Here is a 27,773-nt window from a genome sequence, read left to right as displayed (position 1 = left end):
CCAATGAAACAATACAAGCCTATTGCTGTGGAGTCCATTCCGGCTCCTAGTGGCCCCACAGAGTGTTTCTCAGATGAAACCTTCGCAGTATCTTTATCCTGCAGAGCGGCTAGTCGATTTGGACTTCCAACCTTGAAGTCAGCAGCCTACTATGATACAGTGCAGCCGGGGTTTCTGTGTAACAAGGAACACCTGTAATCTGGCTAAGGGACATAATTCAGTAAGTGAAATTGGCAATGGGATGCAAAAGAGATCTTTTGAAATGTATGGGATTATAAATGTTAGAGAAAGTCGTGGTGGAACCTAAAATGCCCCACTCAGGTGTGCTGCAGGTAGAAGGACTTTGGGATCAGTGTGCCTTGGCAACAGGTCACACCAACCCCTAGATATAATTTCACGAGTCAGTCATGACAGGGGACTTGATCCCTCATGTTTGTCATGGAGGGTTCTTCAGATTTCAACATTTGAGCTCCTCCCTTCTCCACTCTGTAAGTCAGGACCCCGGTGAGAGATTGACATCTCTCCATCCTGAATTCAACTATGTGTGCTTGAGAACTCATGAATCCTGCCACCTGCTCGGCCCTTTTCTGGTTAATTCCATGGAACATGCCATGTAAAAGAGCCCTCAAGCTGGTTCTCTGCCAACTAAACTGAGCTGTCTGTTTAGCTGCCTTTTCAGTCCTACTCACCTGGAAACTCAACTTTTCCATCGTTGTAAGTAATACCACCGTGTCATTCTGCCTGGATCTCTAAGCCCTTGGGTTCAATTTGGGCTCATCCCCGGATTCACTCAGCACGTCAGACTATTGCCTAATCACAGCAATGCCCAAGCAAGCAATGATGACAGTAAACTACTTAGATGAAAATCATGAAGATGTCTAGGTTTAAAAGAAAAGAAAATCGCCATTGAAGATCTATTTGGTTGGGAAAAAGTAAAGAGTTGGGGGATGAAGTGGGCAGAAATCAATGTTTCAAAATGGGAACCTAGACATTTTAATAAAGTTTTGTGCTTGATACAGCACATACATCTTATACTTGCATATTTGGACTAAAACCATTCTTATTGCTTATAATTAGCTGAAACTGAAAAACTAAAAAACAAAGGATAAAGAAAACCCCAAAACTAATAACTGTAGGCAGGTTTTAGATTCTGCGTTGTCTTTAAACGTAGTGTTACCTTAGAGGGGGACTCGTACATGTAAAAATGACCCATGCATCCATTCTCTTTGCAGTTTGTGGGTTTCCTAGAGCAGTCTGGTAGTCTGGTGAAGGTCAGTTTTCTTTAGCTGCCCAAGACTCTAGTTGCTACTTTTCTTTTTTTTTCCTTTTCACTTGCTACTTTTCTGTCTAGATTTAGGTATGTTAATTTATTTCCCTTTTAATTGTAAGAAACATAAATAATAATTACTCTAAATTGTGTGTACATTTTAAACCTCTTAAATTATTTTGGCATACATCATAATTTTTTAAGAACATTTATTCATGGAAGGAGAAGGTCTTTCCAAATTGGATCAAACATAGTTTTCAAAATATTTATCCCTGCTGCCTCCCCTTCACTGGCAACTGAGCACCGACTAACCTTTTCCAGTCCCAGGGTTTGCTGAGAACCTCTGGGAGTATCTCAGAAACCTTTCAGTCACTGCAGGTCACTTGGTATATCGACTTGTAATTTACTTGAAGTTCAATTTACCTGAAGAAATATGATTTTTGAAGTAAGTTGTGGGAGCTAGTGTTTTGTGTGTGTCAGATGTTTGAGACAGGCTTCAGAGAAAAGTTCATAAAATGCACATGCGTATTTACAAAAATTGCCACTTTTGATAAAGCATTTCCATGGCTATCGAAGTGGTTATCTTTATGGTGGAATTTTAACTTCCCCTGGCGTGGGAACAAATGGTAAAATCTCACAGGAAGTCAGTTGTAACGTATGTCAGTCCTGCTAAGATATTAACCCTATGACCTTCAATTCCAGGTTGCATTCTCAACCCTGCAAGTTCAGCTAAAAATATGCTGAAAGGCACATTTCATAAGATAATGAAATAAAAATGTGGACCTAAATCTGTATGGTATAAATTAGAAAGTGAAATCCCTAGTCAGATGCGAATATCTGACAAATCCTCTGATGTGTCATAATTAATAGCCTATTCTTTGGGGATTATAAAATACTGATTTTAAGATAAACAAAAACTCATGTAGTTAGGCAAGTCTTATGGTTGGATGATTTAATTATTTGATAATTTGTACTCTGGAAATGATTTCTTATTTGTGTAGTTGATTCATATAACTGTAGGTATTGGTAGCTGTTTTCTTAATATATGAAATACTTTTGAAGTGTTATAATATTTCTGTGTATTATTTAAGGTAGATTTGAAATGTTCATTACTTTGGATTCCAAAGAGCAGTTCTGTAAAAATAAATAATGGCAATATTTCTTTTGCATTTCTAACCTTAATCCAGTTTTAATTCAGCACAATAAAAGCAACATCAGTGTCATGTACTTATCAACTTGTAATAACACTATATCATTTGATTATATACAAGGGAGCTGAAAAAATTTGTGGAGATTTTCAATTATATATTAATGTTCTTTTCCCGAAAACTTTTGGAAGCTCCTTAATCCATGGCGGAGCCCTGGTGATGTGGTGGTTATTCCTTGGTCTACAATACACATGGTCCGCAATTCAAAACCACCAGCAGCTCCTCGGGAGAAGGGCTTTCTGCTTTCATAAACAGTTACAGCCTTGGAAATCCAGAGGGGGTCGTGAGGAGTCAGCAGTGACGCCATGGCAGGGTGTTTTGGTTTTATAGCTGGATGGAAAGGGAGCCCTGGTGACAAGGGTTACAAGTTGGGTCAGCGGTGGATGGTCTGTGGGAGACGGGCGGGAATTTCGTCACTCAAGGAGCTGAGTCTCCAAACTCTGAGGGGCAATTCTGCCCTTTCTTATAGAGTCGCTGTGAGTCGGCATCACCTTAGGGTGGCAGTGAGCTGGGGTTTTTTTTAATCCATGGAAAGATCTATATTAACTTTCCATTACAACAAACCAGTATACGAATAGCGCCCCCATCCATAAGCCATTTTGTGTTATGAGCTAGTGGATGTTCATGTTAATTATGAGTTAAAGTGCAATGAGCTGAAGGTTCCTCTGATACATTGTCCCGCTAGCACATTTGGCAGTGGGAATGAGGGCACAGAGATGTGCTTGCCAGACATCTCGGATTTCAGGCGTCACCCCTTCCAGCGCCCAGCTCCCATTTGCTGGGTTTTCAGAAAGCTGGAGAATCCTGAAATGTTAGGATCACACGCTGTAAAGCTTAGAGATGAGCCCTTCGTGCCCTGCAAGAATCCTCATCTAGTGACTAAAGGAGCTCACTTCAGTTTTGGACTACTCTGATGCTCGGAAGGTATTTGCTCTTCCTGAATCTCCCCAGAGGCCTCCTAGAAACAAACAGCTTCCTGATTCCAGTTTCACCCTCGCAGAAATCACCGCAGGGATTTATGCGTGACGTTTACAGTAAGGGATTTCAGAAAGTTCGTGGAAAAAGTCCAGTGTCTTTTCAGTTTCATTTCCCCACAAACAAGAGCCCTGAAAGGATGTGAAAATAGCACTTCTTTGCCAGAGTAACATTTTCATTTCGTTGGAGCAGCCTGCTCCCAACAGGGTTGCTTAGCCCTGACTCCATGATCTCCTCACTGACTGGTCTAGAGGTATGACGAGCTCTTCCTGCCCTTACTTAAATTCAACAGACAGCCCCAGCGAAAGCAGGACATTCCTTCTTACTGGAAGGTGTGCTGCTGCACATGTTGGTTCTTTGCAAGTATGTCACATTACGTCCTGATACTGCAGTGTGTCATGGGACAGCATTCCAGCTTAAGGTAGTCATCCGCTTACCCCTGCCTTTGCTCATCTGTTCATTTCTATTAAGTTTAGACTTACTGGTATTGCCTTTCAGAGATAGAAACTGCCAAAGATACAATGATCATGATTACTTTAGAATCTACAGGCTATCCCAGTTGCTCCGCATCTGGAACGATGTTACTTGGATCTAACTGATGTCCATTACCTCGGGAATTTAACTCCTGAACAGCTACTGTTATGGCTCCTCCAACCTTCCATTAAGATCAGGTTTTGACGGGGAAGGGCTGTGGAGAGAAAGTGCAAAACCTCTGGGGGAAGTGAGAAGGTTTATGAAGAAAGTTTGAGGATACCAAACCTCAGCTTTATTTTTATTTAGGGCTCTTTTTTCTCGTTGCTTTGAAGCGTGATGTTAATGCCAGTTTGGTGTGTTAGTTAAGACTCTTCTTTGAATAGCTGAATTCTCATGAGAACAGTCAAGAAATGGTACCTGTTTCCTGCCATACCTGACTTGATGAAATTTAGGTGCTGTGTGGTCTCTGAAAGACACCTGTTATAGTACCCTTTGTTACCCTCATCAACCCCTCTTTTTTTTTTCCTACCCCACCATCCTTGAGGGATACAAGAGCTCAACTCTTGTGTTCTATTTAGTCCTAAGAAGAGAAAACATCTCAGGAAATAAATAAAAGTATTAGTTGAGCTCTTGTACTGGAATTTTAACATCCTAGATGTTCCCACCTATTCCCCATCAGCCCGGTCTTCTACCTCTGTTACCTGATGTACAGTTCTTCTTGTGCGCTTGTGAGTGCCTTGTGACTTACAGGGACCCTATAAGGACAGGCAGTAAAACTGCTCTTTGCGGGTGCCTAGACCCGACTCTTTATAGGAACAGATTGCCAGGACTTTTCTCCTGTGGACTTATTGGTTGGTTTGAACTGTCATCCTCTTGGTCCGCAGCTGAGCGCTTAACCATTGCACACCTAGGACCCCTGTATCATTCTGAGTTCCATGTAAAATCGCCAGATCCTCAGTATGCACAGAAAATACTTAGTAAGCACATTAGAATTGATGGAGTCAGGGAGGATGATAGGAGTGGAGTATGGGATAAAGAGAATTAAGTTCGCTAATTAATATTATTTTATTGGAACTGGGTTTCAGATTTTAATTTATAAAATAAACTTGATTTGCCCAGTTTATTCAAGAATGTATTTTCTGAGCATTTTGTCATGGGACAAAAAAGGACGGATGCCATACTTCGTGGTTACTTGAAAAGAACCCCAGCATATATTATATAAAAATCTGACTAAATTAATTGAAGGCTTTCAACTACACATATTAGAATCAGAATACAAGTTGAATTCTTGTTACTCTTCACCCCCAAAACTGAATAATTGAAGTTTGATATTAGTTATGTTTTCAAAGCAGGCTTTGACATTTCCAGAACACTGTAACAACTTGGTTGGTATGACCAGTATTTGGAAATAAATCTTAGTTTTGAATACATATTTAAATGATGTTCATTTCCTTGTATTCATCATAACTTCAAACTAAGACGTAAGTATTTGTATTGTTCTTTCTAAGTTATAGTCAATTCTCTTTGTCTGGGATCTGAGTAGTTAGAGAACTCAGCACATTAAGTTCAGGTGTTTGTGTGTGAATACACATATGGGAGCTTATTTTGATGTTGATATATTTTGTTTCAATTCTGCAAAAATTGGTTGTTTTTACCAGAGATGTGGTAACTCATAAGAGTAGAACACATTGTTTGCAACTATTCCATTTTTCTCCTTTTCTCCTAAATTAAGGAAAAATCATTTCTGCTAGGTTTTCTAGGTTAGACAGTCTCGTCTTTCTTCTGAGGAGTGGCTGGTATGTTTGAACTGCCCACTTTGTCCAAGGCTTCTGTGAGTTTTCCCTTTTTGCCTGAAAGGTACAAAATGATGTGCAGGTCAGGTGCAGTACAGCACCTATGAAACATACAACTTTTGGAGGGAGGGTTGGGTGGAAAAGGGGAACCGATTACAGGGATCTATGTATAACCTCCTCCCTGGGGGATGCACAACAGATAAATGGGTGAAGGGAGACATCGGACAGTGTAAGATATGACAAAATAATAATTTATAAATTATCAAGGGTTCATGAGAGAGTAGGGGGGATGAGGAGCTGATGCCAGGGGTTTACATGGAGAGAATATGTTTTGAGAATTATGAGGGTAACGAATGTACAAATGTGCTTTATGCAATTGATGTATGTATAGATTGTGATAAGCATTGTATGAGCCCCCAATAAAATGATTTAAACGAAACATGCAACTTTTCTCTAGTTCTTTAATGCTTCCTCCCCCCACCCCCACTCCACTATCATGATCCCAATTCTACATTACAAATCTGGCTAGAACAGAGCATGTACTTGGGTACAGATAAGAGCTGGAAACACAGAGAACTCCAAACACAGAGAACTCAGGCCAGATAACCCCGTCAAGACCAATAATGAGAGTAGCGATACCAGGAAGGTAAGGGAAAGGTGGGGAGAGAAAGGAGGAACAGAACACAATGATCTATATATTACCCCCTCCCTGGGGGACGGACAACAGAAGAGTAGGCGAAGGGAGACATTGGTCAGTGTAAGACATGAAAAATAAATTATAAATTGTCAAGGGTTCTTGAAGGAGGGAGGGTTGGGGAGGGAGGGGGCAAAATGAGGAGCTGATACCAAGGGCTCAAGTAGAAAGAAAATGTTTTGAGAATGATGATGGCAACAAATGTGCAAATGTGCTTGACACAATGCATGTATGTATGGATTGTGATAAAAGTTGTATGAGCCCCCAATAAAATTATTTTTTAAATAAATTTTGTTGTAAAAACTTAAAATTCCGACATCTCCCTTCACCCACTTTTTTGTTGTCCATCCCCCAGGGAGGAGGTCATATGTAGATCCTTGTAATAGGTTCCCCCTTTCCAACCCACCTTCCCTCTACTTCCCAGTATCGTCACTCACACCACTGGTCCTGAAGGGATCATCCTCCCTGGATTCCTTGTGTTTCCAGTTCCTATTTGTACCAGTGTACATCCTCTGATCTAGCCAGACTTGCAAGGTAGAATTGGTATCATGATAGTTGAGGGGGAGGAAGCATTTATGAACTAGAGGAAAGTTGTATTTTTCATTGTTGCTACCATGCACCCTGACTGGCTCATCTCCTCCCCGAAACCCTTCTGTAAGGGTTTTTTGTTCTGCTGATGCCTAATACCTGATCGCTTCAACACCTTGTGATCGCACCTTGTGATCGCACAGACTGGTGTGCTTCTTCCATGTGGGCTTTGTTGCTTCTGAGCCTGACGGCCGCTTGTTTACCTTCAAGCCTTTTAGACCCCAGATGTTATATCTTTTGATAGCCAGGCACCATCAGCTTTCTTTGCCATATTTGTCTTCAGAGATCGTATCATGGAGGTGATTGTATCATGGAGGTGAATGGAGATGTCGGACAGTGTAAGATATGACAAAATAATAATTTGTAAATTATCAAGGGTTCATGAAGGAGCAGGGAGGGAGGGGGAAAATGAGGACCTGATGTCAGGGGCTAAAGTGGAGAGCAAATGTTTTGAGAATGGTGAGGGCAATGAATGTACAAATGTGCTTTACACAATTGATGTATGTATGGATTGTGATAAGAATTGTATGAGCCCCTAATAAAACCATTAAAAAAAGAAATCAAATGATATATTGGGCGAAAAAACCCTTAAAATTTCAAAAATACTTCCTATCAATATTGAGCCCCACTGCCATTACAGGAGTTGCTAAGGCCACTGTGGGATATCACTGTTCATCTTGTATTCTGTGTCATTGCGTGTATAGCACTGTGCTCTGGACATCACCATACTGGAATTCGTGACTGAGGGGAATCCTTTTGTCCACCAAAGGGAATATTTGAAGAGTATTTCCTTTGACATTTCTCTTTATTTTCAGGATTCTAAATTTTAATGGAAAAACATCGGTCAACTAAAATGAGGCCTCATTGGAACGAGATATGTTATACTACTTAAAATATTAACTGCCATAGAAGCATAGTAATTAATGCAGAAGGCTTTTACTGAGGATTATCAGTAGGACATTTATACTGTGCAGAACTTATTATTATAGGGCATGTGTTTGCTCAATGGAACATATAATTCTAGATATTTCTGGTGGGGTAAGGGATTGATTCCCCTCCGAGGTAAAAAGGGTTTCCTGTGGTTATGTTTCCACAGCAGTATTTCAGGTTTTAGCTGTTGAAGTTGTTATGTAAAATATTTTTGTTTCTAGATGTAGTTATAAATATAACAAAATTAAAAGTAAATGTGAAGTTGCCTCATTCTAGCTGTTTATTATGTACAAATACACAGTATGCCAACTTTAAATTGTCCTTATGCAACTTCGTAAAGAAAATGGGAGAGGGGCTTGTGTCCTTTCCTTCTCCCAGGTCCGAGTTGTTTCCAGTGAGGTAAGCACTGAAGGCTGGCTAATCATTGCTGTATCTCAGCGAACATTGGCTTATTCTCTAATCTGGGGCAGGGTATGTACTAATATTGCTAGAAACACATAACGACATTAACTTTTCATTTTGAGGTATCCTAAATATTATTTAGCAACAAAGAAATATTTAATATGCTAACTTCATTAGCTATGTGGTATCTTTCCCTTCCTTCAGTCAAGAAAGTGGGGGAGTATTCTGGAGCCAAGAAACATTCCCCCGCTGAAAAGAATCCAAGCCAACTGTACTGCTATAGAGTCCATGCCAACCCATAGTGACCCTACCCAACAGGGAAGAACTGCACCTGTGAGTTTGGGAGCCTGTGACTGTCTTTGAGAGTAGAAAGCCCCGTCCTTCTCCTGAGTAGCTGCTGGTGGTTTTGAACTGCCGATCTTTCAGGTAGCAGCCCAACTTGTTACCACTGTGCCACTAGAGCACCTCCCCAACTGAAAGGAGAAAGTAAAAAGTTAGGATGTTTTTTCTGATCTTTTTCCTGTTGAGCTTTGCTGCTGTGAAAAACCACAGGCAGAATAGGGAGTTACGAATGTTGGTTTGGCGCCTCCTGGTTTATGGTCGCTGCTATTGCAGGCAGAGCATTGTGGTTTGGAGTCAGATGCAGTAACCTGTGGCAGGAGGCCTCGTAGAATTGAGTAGGCTTCAACTTTGATTGATTTCCTACGTTTTGTGATTTCATGGAATCTCTAATTTGGAAACATAGGAAATCTCACCAGCACAGCCATGTGGGCTAATGGGAAAAGCACTCTGGAAAACCGGGTGTGTTGTCCCAGCTTGGCCGTAGATCCTGTGATGCCTCTTGGCCAGTCATTTGAGCTTTCTGCGTCTTCCGTCCCTGATGCCTGCTATGGAAATGTTGCCATTGGACTTCCCTGTCTGCTGCTCAGGGAGATTTCCTGCAGCTTTCTGTTTTAAGATAGCTAATTATTGTATTGCCAATGAGGTTTTCAGTGGTGAATGGCTGTAAAGTGGACAGCCTGTTCCTTCTTCATAGTCTGTTAGTCTGGAAGCTCTGATGAGTCCTTGGAGAAAGACATACTGTGTGGTAAAGTGGAGATGCAGCGAAAAAGAGAAAGGCTGCCAATGAGATGGATTGACACAGGGACAGTTGGGAGGATGGCTTGTTTCTTTCAGTTGTGCAGAGGGTCGCAAAGACTCGCTCCCAACTCGGCAGCACCTACAACAGCTTTTACTGTGCAGCATTTTCTGTTAGTTGAATAATTACTTTGGGAGTGAGTAACTTCAACAGGGAACTCTTGAACAGTACTGTGGATCACTTGATTGGACTTCTTGTGTCTTTATAATGGCAATATTTTTGCAATCAACATGTCTGGAACATACGTCTTTCTTCTGCTGACTTCACTCGAACCCATTGTTACAGAGTTGATTCCTACTCACGGTGACCCAACAGGACAGGGCAGAACTGCCCTCGTGGGTTTCTGAGACAGTAAATCTTCATGGGAGTTAAAAGCCTCATCTTTTTCCTGCAGAGAGGAAAACCTGATGGTCTCAAACTACTGACCTTGTGGTCAGCAGCTCAGTTCATAGCCACTACACCGCCAGGGCTGCTCAACATTCATTTGGCATAGATCAAATGAAAAGGAACGTTTTTTGGGTGGCACATGCCTTTTGTTGATTTTCTTCAAATAACAAAATAGTTTGCTTAGGAGCGGTGTCTTTTATTAAGAATGTACTTTTTAATCATCATGGCTAAATTTTAAATGACATTTATGAGTTTTCCGATTTCCTTAAATTGTCTTTATGTAATTTAATTCATAAAGATAAAAAGAAAGTCCGTGTCCTTTCCGTCTTAGATCAGAATACGTTTTACTTACAATCAGTAAATTGCAAGCTACTCACTTTTGTCAAATGCCTTTGGACAAAATGTACTTAGTAAGAGTGTGATTTTCTTGATCTTGCACATCACTGCAGTGTGAATGCAGCTAAGGGAACTCTTCAGAGGACAAGACACTCCTGAGGTTTGTTTGCAAACCCTTCCTTGAAGGCCCTGGCTAATCCTGAAAGTGTACAGGGCAGGGGTTACTTGAATTAACCCAGGCCCTCAGGGCTAGACCGCAGAGCTGGGATGATCCGAACCCTTGTTTTCCAGCCCAGTGCTCAGTGGTTTGATGGAGCTAATGAATCTTCCTGAGCTACCTGGGGGTTCCCTGTTGTTCCTGACCCACTGGTAGATGCTGGCAAGCGCGCTTTTATACTTTTCCTGGAAGCAAATCTCCTTTTGCCTTAAATATGTAATTTCCCCTGCCTGAGAAGGTCAAAGGCACATTTATATAGTTCATGGAAGTATAAAAGAGGCTTTCAGCGCCTCCCTGCCAAGCCATCTGACTGGTCCAATGCTTACTCATTTCCCCCTCTACTTGTGCGAAAAGCAGAAATTCATGGCTCCACCAGAGTTCTTGAAGCAACACACTCACAGCAAATGATCATTCTAACAAAATATCCACATTATCAAATCAGCTAATGTAGCCAGAAATTGGTAGTAATAAAAAGTGGTTGCTTGGATTGTCAAAATTAAACATATGCTTAAACCCCTAAATTACAATAAAATGTACAGTGAGACACAATTTGGGAAAGTAGCAATTCACTCAGCACTGGAATTCGGAGAACATACAAGGCAAAATTCAGCGTGTTCACAGTGTGACTTGACTAAAATTCTTACATGGAGCTTTAAACTCCAGTGAGAAAGTTACTCATCTATATTGAGTACTCTCTATGTGCCCACTGCTTTGCAGGTATAACATCACCTAGTAATTCTTAAAGCCATCCTTACAAGGAGGGACAGTTATCCCATCTTGTGAATGGAGACTCGGGAAAGCTTTTAGGAATTGGTCCACAGTTGCTAGATTGTAAGCAGTGAACGAACATGTGTGGCCACACACTGGACTGCTAACTGAAAGGGCAGCATTGGAACTCAGCCACTGCTCAGTTTGGGAAAGATGTAGCACTCACTTCTGTAAAAGATTATGCCTTTGGAAGCCCTGGGGCTGTGTTCCGCCTCCTGTAGGGTGGCTATGAGTCGGATGGGCTCACAGTAATAGCCTCAGTTAAGCAATGGATGCTGTGAGACTTGTCGTGTTCACATATCACTGCTCTGCTAATCTCCTCTAGGGGTTCAGAAAAAGAATTCTTGCCTTGTATTTGGAGACCCAGGAGCCCTGGTGGTGCAGCGGTTACGCATTGGGCTGCTAACCACAAGGTGAGCAGTTTGAAACCACCAGGTGCTCCATGGGAGAAAGATGGAGTTTTGTACTATGGAAGAGAGTTCTCGTCTCAGCACCTCCTGGGGGCCAGTTCTACACTGCTCTATCGGCTTACTGTGAATTGCCATTGACTCGATGGCAGTGAGTTGGGTTTCTTGGCTTGGTTTGCACACTCAGTTTTGATTGCGTCTCAAATGCAGCCAGGCTTTGTCTCACCAGGCTTTGGTGTTACTATAAAGACTGAACTGTTTCCAGGGGAGATTCTAAACTGAAATAAAATAATCTGGGAAGAAAGGCCTGGAGACCTACTTGTCTGAGGAGAGGAGGGAATCAAGCAATGCATGCCCTATGGCTAAACAGTGTTCTGATCGTTGTTGTACACCGGCCCTGTGAGTAGTTAATTAACCACTATAATAACTCAGCTGTTTACGAGGCTCTGAAGACAAAAATCAAATGGCATCCGTTTCTCATTTCACGCCCCACTTTTTGTGTAAACCCTGCTTATTGATGACATCTGCCTGCTATTCATCTAGCACTGCCTTTTCGCAGAAACCAAACCTTGATCTTCCCCTGCCAGTGCCTGAACACGTTTCCACGTCCCGTCTTCCTATTGCCTAAAGGCCCTCCGTCCTTCGAATGACCGCCTTAGTCATCTGCATGAGGGTCAGAGGAGCCCTGGTAGCAAGGGCTACATGGAGTCAGAATAGACTTTTTAAGTAAATTGTGTATCCTTTAGACATTACTGTCTCAGAAACTTACAGCGGCAGTTCTGCCTGGTCCTATGGAGTCACTATGTGTTGGCCTCATGTCCGTGGCAATGAGTTATTACGTGTTACTCTCTCATTGTGCAACTTTGTTCGTATGAATATGATGAGCCAATTAGATGATCAGTTTCCAGAAAACAAGAACTTTGTTGAATTACCTTTTGCAGTGTTAACTAACACATAGTAGGCCATGAATAACTTATTTAAAGAGTAAATGTCTGCATCTCTGTTCTGTTGACATGTGGTTGTTGTTGGGTGCCGTTGAGTCAGTCCTAATTCATACGGACTCCAAACGCCAGAGTAGACCTGCCCCATAGGGTTTCCTTGGCTACAATCCTTATGGACACAGATCACCAGGGATTCTCCTGCACAGCTGCTGCTTCCAAGCAGTTGGCATCCAAGTATTTAACCACTGTGTCATCAGACATCATTTTAAATTAGTTCAGTTATTTGGGAATTTCCAAATCCTTCATCTTGCTCTTGGAGATCCACATTCAGGAATCTGGAACGGAGTTTTTTCTATTTCTGCCTGCTTGTGTTTTTTCTCACCTTACTGGGGAGGGACAAAGAGGTGGGCAAGTCTGAAATCACTTATTAGTTACGTTTAGCTGCCTGTTAGAAGTCTGGCATGAGTACATTAGATATCTAGATTACTATACTTAGAGTTTCTTAATGGAAAGGCTCTGGATCATGAGGAAATGTCAGAGTTGGGGTGAGAAGGAGACCCAGAGATAGGGACTTCACATTTGCATTTTCTTTGGAGGGATTTTCATTCTGATTTAGCTGACTCTTGGAATTTCAGTTTAGAATTGGTGCCTGGCCGGAAATGCCTATGAAATAGCGGTGGTTTAGACTTCAATTCTAAAACACAGGTGGATGATTTAGCAAAAGTGTTGTCTTTATTACTATTTTATATGGTCAATTTCCATAGTTTATCTGAAATGTGTGTCTGTCTGTCTTGCTGTTCCTATAGTTATCTTCCTCTCTACGAAGACAATTTGTTTCAGCAGGTGATTTAACTGTCAGACTATTAGCTGATCATTTCTAGGCTAGTACCCTTCAGTCTGTGCTGGACTACATTGACCTGAGGCATGGAATTCATTGGCCAAAATTATATAACAGCTGGTATAAAAGCACCACTTTCAGGACTCTAATCTTTTATATTGTGCCTGATGTTTGCATTGAGTAAGGAATGCCAAGTAGTAGGCGATGAAAAACCTTATGTACCGACCGAAGGATTTTGGTGAAATCAATAAGGTTTTTTGGCTTTCTTTTATTTAATTACAAAAATGATATATTACCCTGAAATAATAGCTTGAAATTTGTATTCAAGTGATTTATAAATCTGTAGTATGTAAAACAGAGAGCCCTGGTGACACAGCGATTAAAACTCTTGGCTGTTAAGCAGAACATTGGTGGGTCAATCCCACCAGCTCTGGGTAAGCAAGATCCAGGGGTCCTAAAGATGTGATTCTACAATCCCTGGGAAACTGCTTGACTCTGCCCTAGAAGGTCATTATGAGTTAAGATCGACTTGATGGTGGTGTTTTTGTTTGTTTATATATAAAAGAAGACAAGCTACAAATCGTGTTCATGTAAAGAGGGAAAGGTTGGATTAAAATGGGGGAAAGTATTTTGGGAAAACTGTCTTGCACAGTGGAGAATGAAACACTATTTGGAAAGTGGAGGAAGTCAGTGGAAGATTTAGTGGATCGGTGGACAGTAAGATGTTCAGTTTGTGTCTTGGGCTCTCCATGCTCATGCTCACTCTTGGCTTGGAAATGCAGCCGCTTTCAAAACAGAACAATAAAAACAAGAATGTAGAAGCATGCTTTCTCAGGTAACCCATTTGTTTTCTTTAGGTGTAAAAGCTTGAACATAAGTATCCCACTTTTAGGAAGAGGAGGAAAAACGTACTTCCTTTCCAAGCAGTTTGGTTATTTGTGGGGGTGTTCTTGCTCCAGAATGGGACAGATCAGCGGCACCATGTATTCGGTCATGCCCAGGATTCGTTTTTGCATTTGAATGTAATCATTCCTTAGCAAATATTTGCAGTCCAGAAATGACTTTTACTGAGCTTGATTGAATTAGGGGTATGTATGAAAACGAGTTAGTTGAAATCAGTTCCTGGGGGTGGGGGTGGGATTTAAAAAAAAAAAGAAAACGAGTTAGTTAAAGCCATTATCCAGAGAATTGATGAAAACATCAGAAAAACAGTCATTCGTGGGGATGAAATAGTCTTCCAAGTCAGTGGACCACCTGGTCACCTTGTAGCCCCTTTTGCATGGACTCGGCGGTAGTGGCATCAGAGTGTGAAACGCACGATGGTGGCAGAGAAGGGAGGCTCGACATGATGTGCTTTAAATGCTGTCCGTGACGTCCACTCTAATTGGGAGTCTGCGGTATCCTAAGAAGCGATGCCTCACCTTTTCAAGTATCATGGGCTTGGGGAACCACAGCATCCCAAGGGGCAGAGCGTGAGCTCTGCCAGCAAGCCAGTTGCTTAGAGATACTTCAGTGTTGGATTCGTATCCTAAACCTAATAAGATCTTGAAGATAGTGCCCTCCGATGCCAAGTCAGATATCCTGTCTGTGGTAAAAGATACATAGTAGAATACTTAATAGAGGGCCGAGCCACCTGCTCTGATGCGATTTTTCAGAGAGAATCCTGAACAGTGCCAGATCAGACTTGATTAGATATGTTTCCCGTGGGAGGAACTGTCAAGGGTGGGAAGCAAAGGCCTTGGAAAGGGAAGGAAGGTTCTTAACGAAGCGGCAGGAGCTGAACCAGGGCAATTGAGAAATCAAAGCCTCTGTGTGGGAGAGAATGAGGCTGGGAAGAAGCTGAATGGGCCCAGAGCAACAAACAAGCGTGGTGACTCACATGATGGGCTGACAGGCCGGGCTCTGTCCACAGGCACATTCAAGTCTGCTCAGCTGCGTGTGTCCACTCTCTAGGTGTGTCCTGGGACACAATGCACAGCCAGCCGTTCCCCTCAACACACCACTCTGGGGAGTGCATGTAGTTTAAATGCAGAACAGCTAATGGCTAATGCTGCTTGTCCGAGGCTACTCCTGTGGACCTTTGTAACAGCCAGTGAACTCTGGGTGGAGTCTTTAAGTTGGGCTCTCAGAGAACTTGAAGACGCTGTGTTCGGGGGGATCTTCTGCCTGGAAGTTGACCTATGCTCTGCTGTCAAGAGTATCTAGCTTCTTCCCAGCCACTTAAACCCAGAATGATGATTTCTTTGTTATCCCGAGTTTTTCGAAACCAATATTGGTCATAGCGTAGTCAACATTTACTTATCAGCTTCGTCAATGCAGAATTGTATCAAATGTGATAAATTGTTGACAGTCATCAAATTAAGGTATAGGTAGAGTTTGTTTATACTTTTGGATAAAGACATAAGGTATCTGAAAGTTTATGTTTAAGCTTCAAAAACAATTCTGCATATAGGATATGTTAGCAGAATTGGAAATTGGAAATATATTTATTTCTCAGATGGCATGTTCTCACTTTGCAGAATAAAGAAATCTTAAAACCAAAATAGTAGTTAAACCTAGACTATCAACATTAATGGTTGCCTCTCATAATTTTGGTTGTACAGTTTATATAGATTACTTTTATCTACTTGACATTTATTGTATTATTTACTTCATGTTTTTCACTCATTTATTTGACAGTATATATATGGTTCTGTACAGTCTTATGGACTTAAATGAAGAAAAAAGTGAAAATTTATTTTTTAGTAGTAGTGTATGTTATTATTATATTTAGTTTGGGGGATTATTTAGTCTGTGATTGTTTTAGAGCAATAATGATGTTACTTGCCTATTTCATGATAATTAATACTAGACCTTCAAACCGTTTATTTTGTCAGTTTTAGGAATGGTACTCTCTCTTCATAAAATGTAGAAACAGAGGCATTTAATGAGGAAAGTATTCATATGTGTTTTTTGTAGTTGCTTCAAAGGTCTAGACTTATTCTTTCATCTATCGCCCTTGTTTTAAAAATAAGGATGAAATGTGTAGTGTCTTTTGGAAACCACGCGAGAACATTTAATGTGTTATTCAGTTTTTTTCCAGCTTTTCTTTTCTTTGATAACACTGGCTGACCAGCTAATTCTAGATAGGTGTACTCAGATGAATCATACACATTTTGGACATTTTAATGTAGATGGAATAATTCTTTCATATTGTAGTAACTGACTAGAGATGGGAAGAAGCTCTTTAGTCAAGCAAGCAGTAAAGTTAACTAATTTTATTGATAGAGCCCTAAACCACTAAGTGATATCTAATTTTTAGAGTATATTTTATAAACATTGTTATTGTTTGAGCAAAAGCAAAAACCCCACTTCTGTCAAGTCCGGCTCATAACCCTGAGGGATGGAACAGAACAGCCCCTTAGGATTCCCAAGGCTTTAATCATTCTGTAAGCAGACTGCTGCATCTTCGTCCTCCCATCGAGCAGTTGTGTGGTCAGCTGCCTGAAGCCTGACCCACACCACCACCTGGGCTCCTTATATCTTATCGCATAGGACACTTCCTAGTTTGCCCGATTTGGATTATGTGACTATTGATTCATTTTGTTTGGGAATAATTTTGCCAAATGAGACTAAGTGTCCGCTTCCTGGTTAGAGTTGGGCTGCTAACCGCAAGGTTAGTAGTTTGAAACCACCAGCCCTTCCACAGGAGAAAGGCTGAGCTTTCTACTTCTGTAGAGAGTGATCAGGGACAGTTCTATCCTCTCTTTCAGGGTCGTCGTGACTCGGAATAGACTCAGTGGCAGCGAGTTTGGTTTGGGCTACCTGGTAGGCCTTCCTGGCTCATTATTTTAACTGCTTTGCTCTGGGTCTTTCACAGAATCCTGCTGCATCCCAGAAGCTGGAAGTTCTGATGTTCCATTGAAAGCACAATGGAAAGTCTTGACTTGACTGGTAAGAATGGCACCAACAGTGCAGCTTACTTACTAGTGGAAGCAGCGAGGTGGTTAAGAACTATGTGCTATCAGAAGCCATCCCCTCTGTTTCTTTCCCACATTGATCGAGAAAGTGTGGCAATTGTGTTAACACTTTTTCTTGTTCATTTTATTTTTTCAAAGTGACATTTGAATCTCCATCATGTATGTTAAAATTTCCTTTAAAATCCTGAGTTTGTCTTCTACATAATGCTCTTTTATTGAAAATTAATGTACTTAAGTCTTGTATCTATAGGTTTCAGGCCTAAATAAATATCATATCAGCTTATTCACCCAAAGCTACTTTAGATAGTACTGTGGCCTGAAAAGTGAGTCATATCAAGCTATTATAGAGTTTTTCTTACCTATTATAAATAATAGAGGAAGTTGTATAGCTGCGATTTCCAGTGTCTGTGAAGCTGTTTTAAACATGAGAAAACCATGCATTGAAGAAAAAAGACAAGATTTAAAATACATAGAACAAACAAAGATAATTCTATTCTGTATAGAAATTTTACTTCTAAAGCTATAGGTTTAGGGGGAAAACATTTTAAAGTACAGCAATTAAAGTAATTTAAAATATAGTAAACCCTATAAAATATAGTAATAGTATTTTGAAACTAACCTTAATAACGATTACTTAAATGCATAGAATTTTCTTAATCTGAAAATGAAATGTGTGCTTGCTTGTTTTATTGATGTGTGGAACTTTATAGTGAACTGATAATTTATAAGACTCAGGCGACTGAAGCGAATGCAAATGAACAAGTTGGATATTTATTAATAAGTTGTTATTTTTACAAAGTGATCAATTCTTTAACTTTCTGATTGTGAAGTAATCTCAAAGTTTTTACTTTTGAAATATCTATTTTTCTGTTAGTTTATTAAATTTGTGTAGAATGCCTATCTGTTCCTGGTTTAGTTAGCACCTGTCTGAATGTAGCCTTATGATTTGAGCATAACTATAAGGCTTATGAGCCACCTTTTTTAGTGCCATTGTCTACAAGTGTGTACATAGTGAAAATGAATTCAACCTGGTTTTTAAACATGTTCTTAATATAGAATATTTAAATAATAATGGAATATTAATGCCAGTGAGGAGACATAATTGTCAGCTCTTCCTCTGTTTTCCGTAAGACTAGCCTAAGTTAAAAGTACTACTTCTGGATTCAAGCAGGTCAGTTGGAATACAGGATCCCTGGTGGCGCCATGGTTACACACTGGGCTGATGACGGTCAGTTCAGCAGTTTGAAACCACAGATTCCTCACAGGAGAAAGATGAGGTTTTCTACTCCCTTAAGAGTTCATTTAAAAAAAAATTAATTAATAAGAGTTATCTCCCGAAACTCACAGGGGCAGTTCTACCTTGTCCTACAGGGTCATGGTGAGTCATCATTGACTTGATAGCAATGAGTTTTGAGTTAGTGTACAGTTAACGATGGCTCTACAAGGTCAGCAGAACAAACGATGGAATAGTTGAACGTTGTAACGGAAATTTCCTAAGTTCACAATTGTTCATTCACATGGGAGTTTAAGCATAATAAGGCTTACAGAAAATGACATTTGTGTCAGTGTTTTAAATAGACTGAGCTGTTAAAAGTGCAGTAGGATGCTGTATGTGACCTGTTCATGAGACTACACCGTGAGCATTCCTTCGTATAGCAGTCTTGATTAATAACTTATTGTAATAATATGTGTTTCTTTTTTTAATCATTTTATTAGGAGCTCATATAACTCTTTTACAATTCATACACGCAAGATGTGTTTCTTAACTAGGAATAAATTGACAAGAATTCAAATGGCTGATAAAATTTGAGTGCTCGATTGGTGTTGAGTTAGACTATATGCTTCTGCTTTTATATAATATATGCATATTTTAATACAGTATTAGCTAAGAAAGGTTTTTAAACGATGTCATCCAAAACCAGAAGTAATTTAGAAAACAAATACTGGATGATATCGCTTAGCAAAAGATGCCAGGGTCAAAGAAATCAGGAGAAAAGACCGTATTAGTCTGCATAGGCAAAGCAACCTTTCGGGAATCAATGGATTCTTCAAATCTTAGTGGTTTATACTAGTGAAGCTTTATTTCTTACTCTGGTCAGTCCCCCTTTTGAGTGTGTTGTTCCTCTGTTACATATCCTTTGTGTTCCTGGACTCAAACTGAAGGATACACCTTTCTGGAAGGGACAAGCATCGTGGCAAGAGGGAAATGGTAGTGAGGGATCTAGGCTTCTTAAAGGAGCTGCTTGGATATGGCATGTGTCACTTCCATTTGTATCTCATTGGCTAAAGCATGCCACATGACTGATTCTTATGCTGTGGAGTAAAGATAATTCTTCTCATTAAAAATTACCTTTAAGATATGACAAAATAATAATAATTTATAAATTATCAAGGGTTCCTGAGGGAGGGGGCAGCGGGGAGGGAAGGAAAAAAAATGAGTTGATACCAAGGACTCAAGTAGAAAGCAAATGTTTTGAGAATGATGAGGGCAACAAATGTACAAACGTTCTTGACACAATGGATATATGTATGGATTGTACGAGCCCCTAGTAAAATAATTTTTTAAAAAACCCTTTAAGAAGGGGGACAGCAAAAAGGTTATGGTGTTGGTGGTGGCATAGTGACTATTTTAATTATAATTTGTATAATTCCATCTTGTTGCTCTTGTAGAGCATTTGAAATTTCCATATTTCAGGGAGCCCTATAGTAAATCAATCTGTTTAAATAAAGTATTCAATATGTAAAGTGTGTAAACTGAAGTCTACTAAATGAATTGCTTATCTGAGATCTTTTAAAATTATTTGATCATAAACCCTTATGTTTTTATATGGAACACAGCCGTGAAACATCAGTGACAAGGTTTAAGAACTGAAGGATTGATACAGTTCCATAGTGTATTGATTTTTCAAACTTTAGAACTTTTTACCATGCAATAAGGGTTTCTAGTGTATATAACTGGCTTTTATCCCTGTTTTATAAACATCCCCCTCCACCCACCCACCCCCCAAAAAACCCCAGCCCCTCAACTCAATTTCGTCGAATCCGTTCTGACTCATAGCAGCCCTAAAGGACAAAGCAAGAAATTCTGTTACTGAGAATCTTTATGAGAATAACTAGCCTCATCTTTCTCCCGAGGAGCTGATGGTGGTTTTGAACTACTGACTTGTAAGTTGGCAGCCCAACAAATAACCCACTGTTACTAGTTCCCTATTATGTTATAAATCGTTGCAAAATAAGTTAAAATCACTGTGGACTGGGTTCTCAGACAGAATTGGAGAGGGAAACCATGATAATCTTAATAGGTTCTTGCCTGTGTCTAATAGGTTGTTGCGCTTTGACAATGTTCTCTAATTTGATATGACAAAATGGTACTTTGCTTTTTCCAGTAGTAGTCATAAACTAATCTTTTACCAGATCAATCTAGCCAATTGCCTTTGTCAACTGAAGAGCATTTCAAGAATCATGCCAGAGATACAGAATGCAGACTCAGTAGGTAGTTTAATAGTTGTATTCCAGTCGTTTTTCTGTGGTACTCCATCTGAGGATAGATTCACTGCACAGTGACTTTCCATTGTTTTCTCCTAGAAAAATGCTAATCCCATGGAATTCCAGCAAATATTAATTTGATGAATCATTCCTACTGTCATCGAGTTGATTTTGACTCATAGCCAACTCATAAAGTGTTTCCAAGGCTGGTGGGAGCAGACAGCCTTAAAATCTTGCACATTACAACTAGACTTGACTGTATTGAGAGGATTTAGAGGTTGAGGGGTGCATAAACAATGCTTTGGCAGTTCGTAGTCGCATAAGAATTATGGGAAAGGAGCATGCATAGACATCTGTGTCTAGATATATAAAGTATATATATAAAGTAATATATATATAAAGTAGTATATAAAGTAATATATATAGATATATTAACACTAGGAGGCAAGGGAGTGAAACAAAGCGTGGTTTTTGGAAATAAGAGTAGCAGGTGTAAATTCTACTTCTGACCCTGCTTAATTGAAGAATTTTGGTGATTATTTAATCTCGTATACTTTATTTTCTCATCTCAATATGGAGATAATTTCTACCTTGAATATGGTTCTAAGAACTGAAGTGGAGTCGTTTTGTCAAGTGTCTAATATAGTTGACACCTAGGAGGCACTTGGTAATCGTTTGAAAGGAACCAACAAACAAGTTTCCATCAATTGTCAAGGGTCCTGATTGTCCTGTGAAATATGACTAAAATAGACTGGTGACCTGTGTATGTGTGCGTGTGTGTGTTTATCTATTTACATGTCAAGAGATGCCAGGCTTTTCTTTCAGTTGCCCCAAAGCATACGTAAGAACGTGTCTGTTCCTCTTTATCCTTAACAGTAAGAGAAAGGATGAATCCTGAAGAAATGTTAGCCATCCTCTGATACAATAATTCACCTTTTGCCACTGAGAATGTACAAGGTCTCAGGACAGAGTGGCCGAGCAGAGTGAAGACATGGTCTTCGCTGTAATATCCATGAGGTCAGGATCAAGGCTCAAATAGTATTTATTATAATTTTGAGTCAACGTATACCACCAGGAGATGGCGCCACTGAGGTTCTCTGGACAATGGAAGCACACGTTGTGTAAAGACTGTTAAGTTCTTAGTATTATTTGCCCATGAAGGTTTGATTCATCTCGCTTTCTCAGATGACTCTCTTGACAGTGTCCCCTTGTGCTTTCAGAGTCACATGGCCACAACATTGTCATGTCTCCTATGGTTCAAAGCCCCTGTTGTTTGTAAAGTCGTCAGGTTTTATGTGTTTACTATAATGCCACACTATTAAAAACTATTTCTATGGTTTTAGAATTTTTTTCTTCAAATTGTTTCAAGCTGTTTCTCTGCAAGTGTGGAATCAGTGTAGCCCTCAGTGACTCATCGGTTGGATCACTGGTAGAGAGCAAAACTTCTTCAGCCAGAGGAACTCGCTGTGTTCAGTGCTTTTGTGCTAAAGCGTGAAATGAGTTAAGAAAGATAAACTTTTTGTGGTTATTTAATCTGGAAATGAATATGTGTTTCTGTTTACTGTAACCTATCAGGCCAATTCATATTGTATCAAGGCACTGTTAGTTAGCTGGGAATTCAAAGAAGGAATGGAATGTACTGAAGGATTTTGATGAGCAGAAAGAAAAGATTGTGTATTTGAAATAATGCAAGCAGAAATCAGTGAGTCCTAAATCTGGTAGAAATTAAATTGCTCCAATCGGAAGGAAATTGCTTATAAAATTTCTTCCTTCGACCTTCTTTTTACTGCGCTCCTTTTCTTTTTCCTCTCTTTTCTTTGATGTTGGCTCCTAAGTTACATAAGCATTTTCTGGATTTCTCAAAGGTCTAAGGTAATCTGTGAATGTCTGTACAGGACAGGGTTTTCCCAAAGGGGGCATCTGTGCGCCCTGACAGGCACGACAGCAAGCCAAGAAAGCAGCCACCTGTACTTCATCCTCATGTCACGCTGTAGCATGAACGTTTTTAATTGCTAAGTAATTTAAGTGCTAAGTAATTTTCTTTTATTAAGGGGGTGGTGAGCCAAATAAGTTTGGACACCTATGGCATAGTACTTCTTTCCACTCTGCATGAATACATTTTTCTAAGGACTACTCAGTCAAACAAACATTTGGGAATAGTAAGGGGTAAAATATAGCTTTATTTGTTAGATATTGATGTAAACTCAAGTGAACTCTCCTAATTTTTCTTTTGGACATTGTGTCTGTATTTTGTGTGCTCTAAGTCTCTAGAATAATTTCAATTTCTGGAGATTAGGCGTCATCTAAAACAGGAAATAACATGAAAAGGAAAGAAGCCTTTGAGATGTAAACACTTTTGCGTAAAAATAATCCTAAATTGATTTTTTAAAATTTATCAGTACACCTTGCGTGTTTATATACTAAATGATAAACTATTGAACACTGATCCAATTTTAGGGACAGCAATTCAATTAACTCAAAGATATCGTAACTGTTTCATCAGCTCTTTTTATTTCAGTCTCTCCAAAAAGTTATTTACTGAATAACTCACATTCAGTTACTTTACATGTAATGAAATGCTTTCTTTGTAACAGTAAGTGCCATCTACTGATTAGGGAGCTCACCAGTACAGCACGGAATATAAATATATTCAGATGTGACTTTACTTGCAGTGCTACATCAGTGCTACTCTTGAAATACGATGGTCAAATCAGTTTTTATTACATTGAATCCTGTGTTTTTCTGATCTGTATTGCAGAGAAATATGTTTTCACAGGAAAATAAATTACTCTAATAAGGATGTTATTTATAACAGTTCTTTCTCAGTATTTTTGTGCATTTCAATGTAAAATATGCCCTGCGTTTACTGAATGTTTTGTGTATATGCATCTACAAGTATGTATGTGTAGGTGTATATGTATGATTCTTTCATGTAGTCTTGTCAGGAAGCTAAGGGATTTAAATTTATGCTAGAATGTTTATTTTTGTTCAACACTTTATATTCCCCAAACTTAGAGACAGGGCCTGCCACTAGAAGGTACTAAATAACATAAGTTGGATTAGTAGTACTGGCATCTCCAGTTCATTAATCCTATATTCCATGAACTTGGTATTTAATAACCGTCCCTGGTCCTGATGGAGATCATTATCTTTCCCAGACTGAGTTAAGGGAGAGCAGTGTTCTTTAAAAGTAATGTTTTGGTACCTTCAAGTTTTCAATACTATAATCAATTTATGTGAGAAAGCCAGAGACTTGAAAGGAGTACCAAGACACTTCTAGGTGCTTGGTAGCTCATTGGAAGTGCACTCTGAGACTTGTTATCTTTCTACCAAGTCCTTCTCAGAAGAACTTCAGCAGCATCTCTGTTCATGGAGCGCATGTGAAGGTTGTGAAATTTGCATTAGACAAATGGGTTTAGGCTGATCCTTAAGCACGCTCTATGACATCTGGATTCAATTAAAACATGGAAAACAAGTAGGTTGGTTATACTACATTTGTAAGTGTTTTATTCTGGGAAGGTATTTCTAATCTATTTCTGTATAAGTTCCAAAGTAGATTTATTCAAATGCTTAAAGGCTGGACCCAACGCATGGCAACCCCGTGTACAACAGAGGGAAACACCGCACAGCCTAGCTCCATACTTACACCACTGCCGTGTTTGAGCCTGGTGTGGTAGCCAGTCTCTCTTTCATAGATATAAAATATATGTAAATAAATATATAAAAATAAATAATATATAAATAAATCAGAGACTCTTCTTTTTCTCCAGGGACTGGTTCTTCCTCATAGTGTGTCCCAAGTATTTATGATGAAATCTCTTTATCCTCCCTTCTAAGTGACTTTTTGGCTATATTTTTTTTTAAGAGAGATTTCTTCATGCTCATAGCAGCCCATGCTATATTCATTACTATTTACCAAATATGTCAGTTCTCCAGTTTTCCTTATTTATTGCCCAGCTTCCACATGCATGTAAAGCTGTTGAAAATCTCGTAGCTTCAAACAGTCCGTAAAGTGAAATATGTATTGGATTATATGAAGAAGAACGTGACTTCAGAATTGGCTTATTAACAACTCCCGTGTGCAGCCGACACAACCTTCCTTGCTAAAGGTGAAGAGGACCTGAAGCACTAGCAGATGAAAACGACGGATTGCAGCCTTCGTTATGGATTACAACTCGATATAGGGAAGACCAAAGCCTCACAGCTGGGCCAATAGTTTGCATCATGATACATTGGGGAAAAGGTCGAAGTTGTCAAGGATTTTGCCTTGCTTAGAACCACAATCAATGCTCATGAAAGACACAGTCAGGAAATCAAAAGACACCTCGTGTTGGGTAAATCTGCTGCACAAGACCTCTTTAGTATGTTGAAGAGCAAGGAGAGTATGTTGAAGACTAGGTGCACTTGGCCCAAGCCATGCTTATTCTCCATTGAATCATATGCATGCGATAGTTGGGCGTTGAAGAAGGAAGACCGTAGATGAATTCATACATTTGAATTATAGTGCTGACAAAGAATATTTGAAGTACCATTGACTACTAAAAGGACCAACTGATGTGTGTTGGAAGAAGCAAGGCCAGAGTGCTCCTTAGAGGCAAGGATGGCAAGGCGTTGTCTTACATACTTTGGACGGACGTATTGTCAAGAGAGACCAGTCCCGCGAGAAGGGCACCATGCTTGGTAAAGTTAGGGCAGCAAAAGAGAGGACAACCCTCCGTGTGATGAACTGACCCAGTGGCTGCATCACTGAGCTCAGACACAGGGACTATTGTGAGGCTGTCCTGGTCCAAAGAGGACCATACAGTGTGCTGTTCTGTGCTGCGTAAGGTCGTTCTGGTCAGAGTCCACCTATGGTCCCTAACAACAGCAGCAACCATTTACTTTTGAACCCACTGTAAAGAGGTCTTTGCAGCAGATTTGCCCGAGGCAATGCATCGTCTGATTGCTTGGCTGATGCTTTCCATGGGCATTGGTTTCAGGTCATAGTAAACTTACATGCTTGACGATTCAAATGTCTGCTCCCTTTATCATGATGTTACTTATAGGTCCAGTTGTGAAGATTTTTGTCTCCTTTGTGTTGACTTGTAACCCATACTGCAACAAATGCTGTAGCCTTCATCAGTAATGCTCCAAGTCTTCTTCACCTTTCCCAAGCAGCGTTGTACTAGCTGCATGTCTTAGGCTGTTAGTGAGTCTTCCTCTCATTCCAAACTGCCCTCTTCAGACAGCTCAGTTTCTCAGAGCAATTGCTCAGGATTCATACTGAATAAGTATGGTGAGTGGACTCAATCCTGATGTAAATCTTTCTTGATTTTAGCCCACATATTATCCCTTTGTTCTGTCTGAAAGACTGCCTCTTGGTCTTTGTATAGGTGCATAAGTACAATTAAGTTCTCTGGAATTTCCCGTTTTCAAACTCCTGTACATACAGTTAACATGTTAAGATGCGTGCACTCATGTGCTTTGTTGTTGTTATTTAAAACAAAATCAGTTTATTGGGGCTCGTACAACTTATCAAAATCCCACTGTGTCAAGCACATGTGGACATTTGTTGCCATCATCATTCTCAAAGCATTTGCTTTCTGCTTGAGGCAGTCATGTTCTTTTGGGATTGTTTGCTTTCCATCAAGATCGGTCCGGCACTACCAATGGTGCCCCTTCATTTCACAATTATCTTCTTAATCAAGCTTGAGTTTTTGGCAGTTCCCTTTTAATGCATGATGCTGCAAAAAGCTTTAATTATTTTAAGTAAAGTTTTACTTGCATATATTAATGATAGCATCGCTTGATAACTTCTGTGTTCCGTTGAGTCACCTTTCTTTGAAGTAGGCACAAACATAGACCTCTTTCAGTTGGTTGGACAGACAGCTATCCAAATTTCTCGACAGACAATGGCATTGCATAGTTTGTTGGAACATCTCAATTCTGCCAAATTCCTGGAGCCTTGTCTTTTTTAATCAGTTCCTTCAGTGCACCTTCAACTTCTTTCCGCCGTACTTTCAATTGTTGACGATATGCTTCTTCCTGAAATGATCCAACATTAGCAAAGTCTTTTGGGCCTAGTGACAATGTATTCCTTCCATCTTCTTTGATGCTTCCTGCATCGTTCAGGTCAGTATCTTCCCAGAGACGCTTTCAACGCTGCCACTCGATTGGCTTGAGTATTTTCTGTACTTCTTCCAGCCTGAGAAACACTGAGCGTGTTCTTCCTGTGTAGTTTTTTAGCTTCAGGTCTCTGCACATTTCAGTATCATAGTTGATTAACTTCTTGAGCAAAATCTTTGCCATTGTCTCTTCAGCTCTTACATTTCTTCATTTCTTTGTACCCTTTAGCTACTCTGTTCAAGAGCGAATTTGAGTCTTTTCTGACATACATTTTGCTCTTTGCTTCCTTTCCTTCTCAATGACCTTTCCCTTGCTTCATGTATGATAGATGAGGGAAGTATGGTCGTATGGCCTTTTGCCATTACTGTTCAATGCCTCAAATTTGTTCTTTAAATGGATTCTAAATTCAGATGAGATATGTTCGGGGTCCTACTTTGGCCTAATGGACTTGTCCTAATATTCTTCCATTTCGGCCTGAGTTTGCATATGAATGGTCTGTTCTTGTGTTGGGCTGTTCTGCCCGGTGCTATTGAGCTTCTTTATCGTCTTTGTCCGCAGTTGTATTCTATTTGATTCCCATCTACCTCACCCAGAGGCCTATCTTTATAATCATTGTTTATATTGTTGAAAAAGATATTTGCAACAAAAACATTTCTGGTCATGCAGTGTTCTGTCATGCAACTTGTGGTGACATTTCTATCACCAGGCCATATTTTCCAGCTCCTGATCCTTCAACAAGTTTTGCATTTCAATTAGCAGTAATTATCAATGCACCTTGATTGCATGTTTGATCAATTTCAAACTGAAGTTGGCAAACATTTTCCATCTCTTCATTTTTAGTATGAGTTCCTGATGCATAA

At 39.9% G+C, this 27,773-nt stretch overlaps 1 protein-coding gene across 10 annotated transcripts in view; it reads left to right on the top strand.

Annotated features, from left to right (window-relative positions):
* Nucleotides 1–27,773, top strand: part of BBX (BBX high mobility group box domain containing) — a 337,134-nt gene that overhangs the window by 112,181 nt on the left and 197,180 nt on the right. For 8 of the 10 annotated variants that reach the window (XM_075542574.1, XM_075542576.1, XM_075542578.1 and 5 more), the window contains one exon: nt 17,223–17,296. The exons of the other annotated variants lie outside the window; for them this stretch is intronic. The gene's annotated coding sequence lies outside the window, so the exon portion shown is untranslated. The remainder of the gene's footprint in view (nt 1–17,222; nt 17,297–27,773) is intronic. 10 annotated transcript variants of the gene reach the window in all.

The sequence above is a fragment of the Tenrec ecaudatus genome, chromosome 2 (assembly GCF_050624435.1).
Source record: "Tenrec ecaudatus isolate mTenEca1 chromosome 2, mTenEca1.hap1, whole genome shotgun sequence".
NCBI classification, from domain to species: Eukaryota; Metazoa; Chordata; class Mammalia; order Afrosoricida; family Tenrecidae; genus Tenrec; species Tenrec ecaudatus.
The sequence above is the reverse complement of the archived record's forward strand: the minus strand, read 5'-3'. Positions and strand labels throughout refer to the sequence as shown.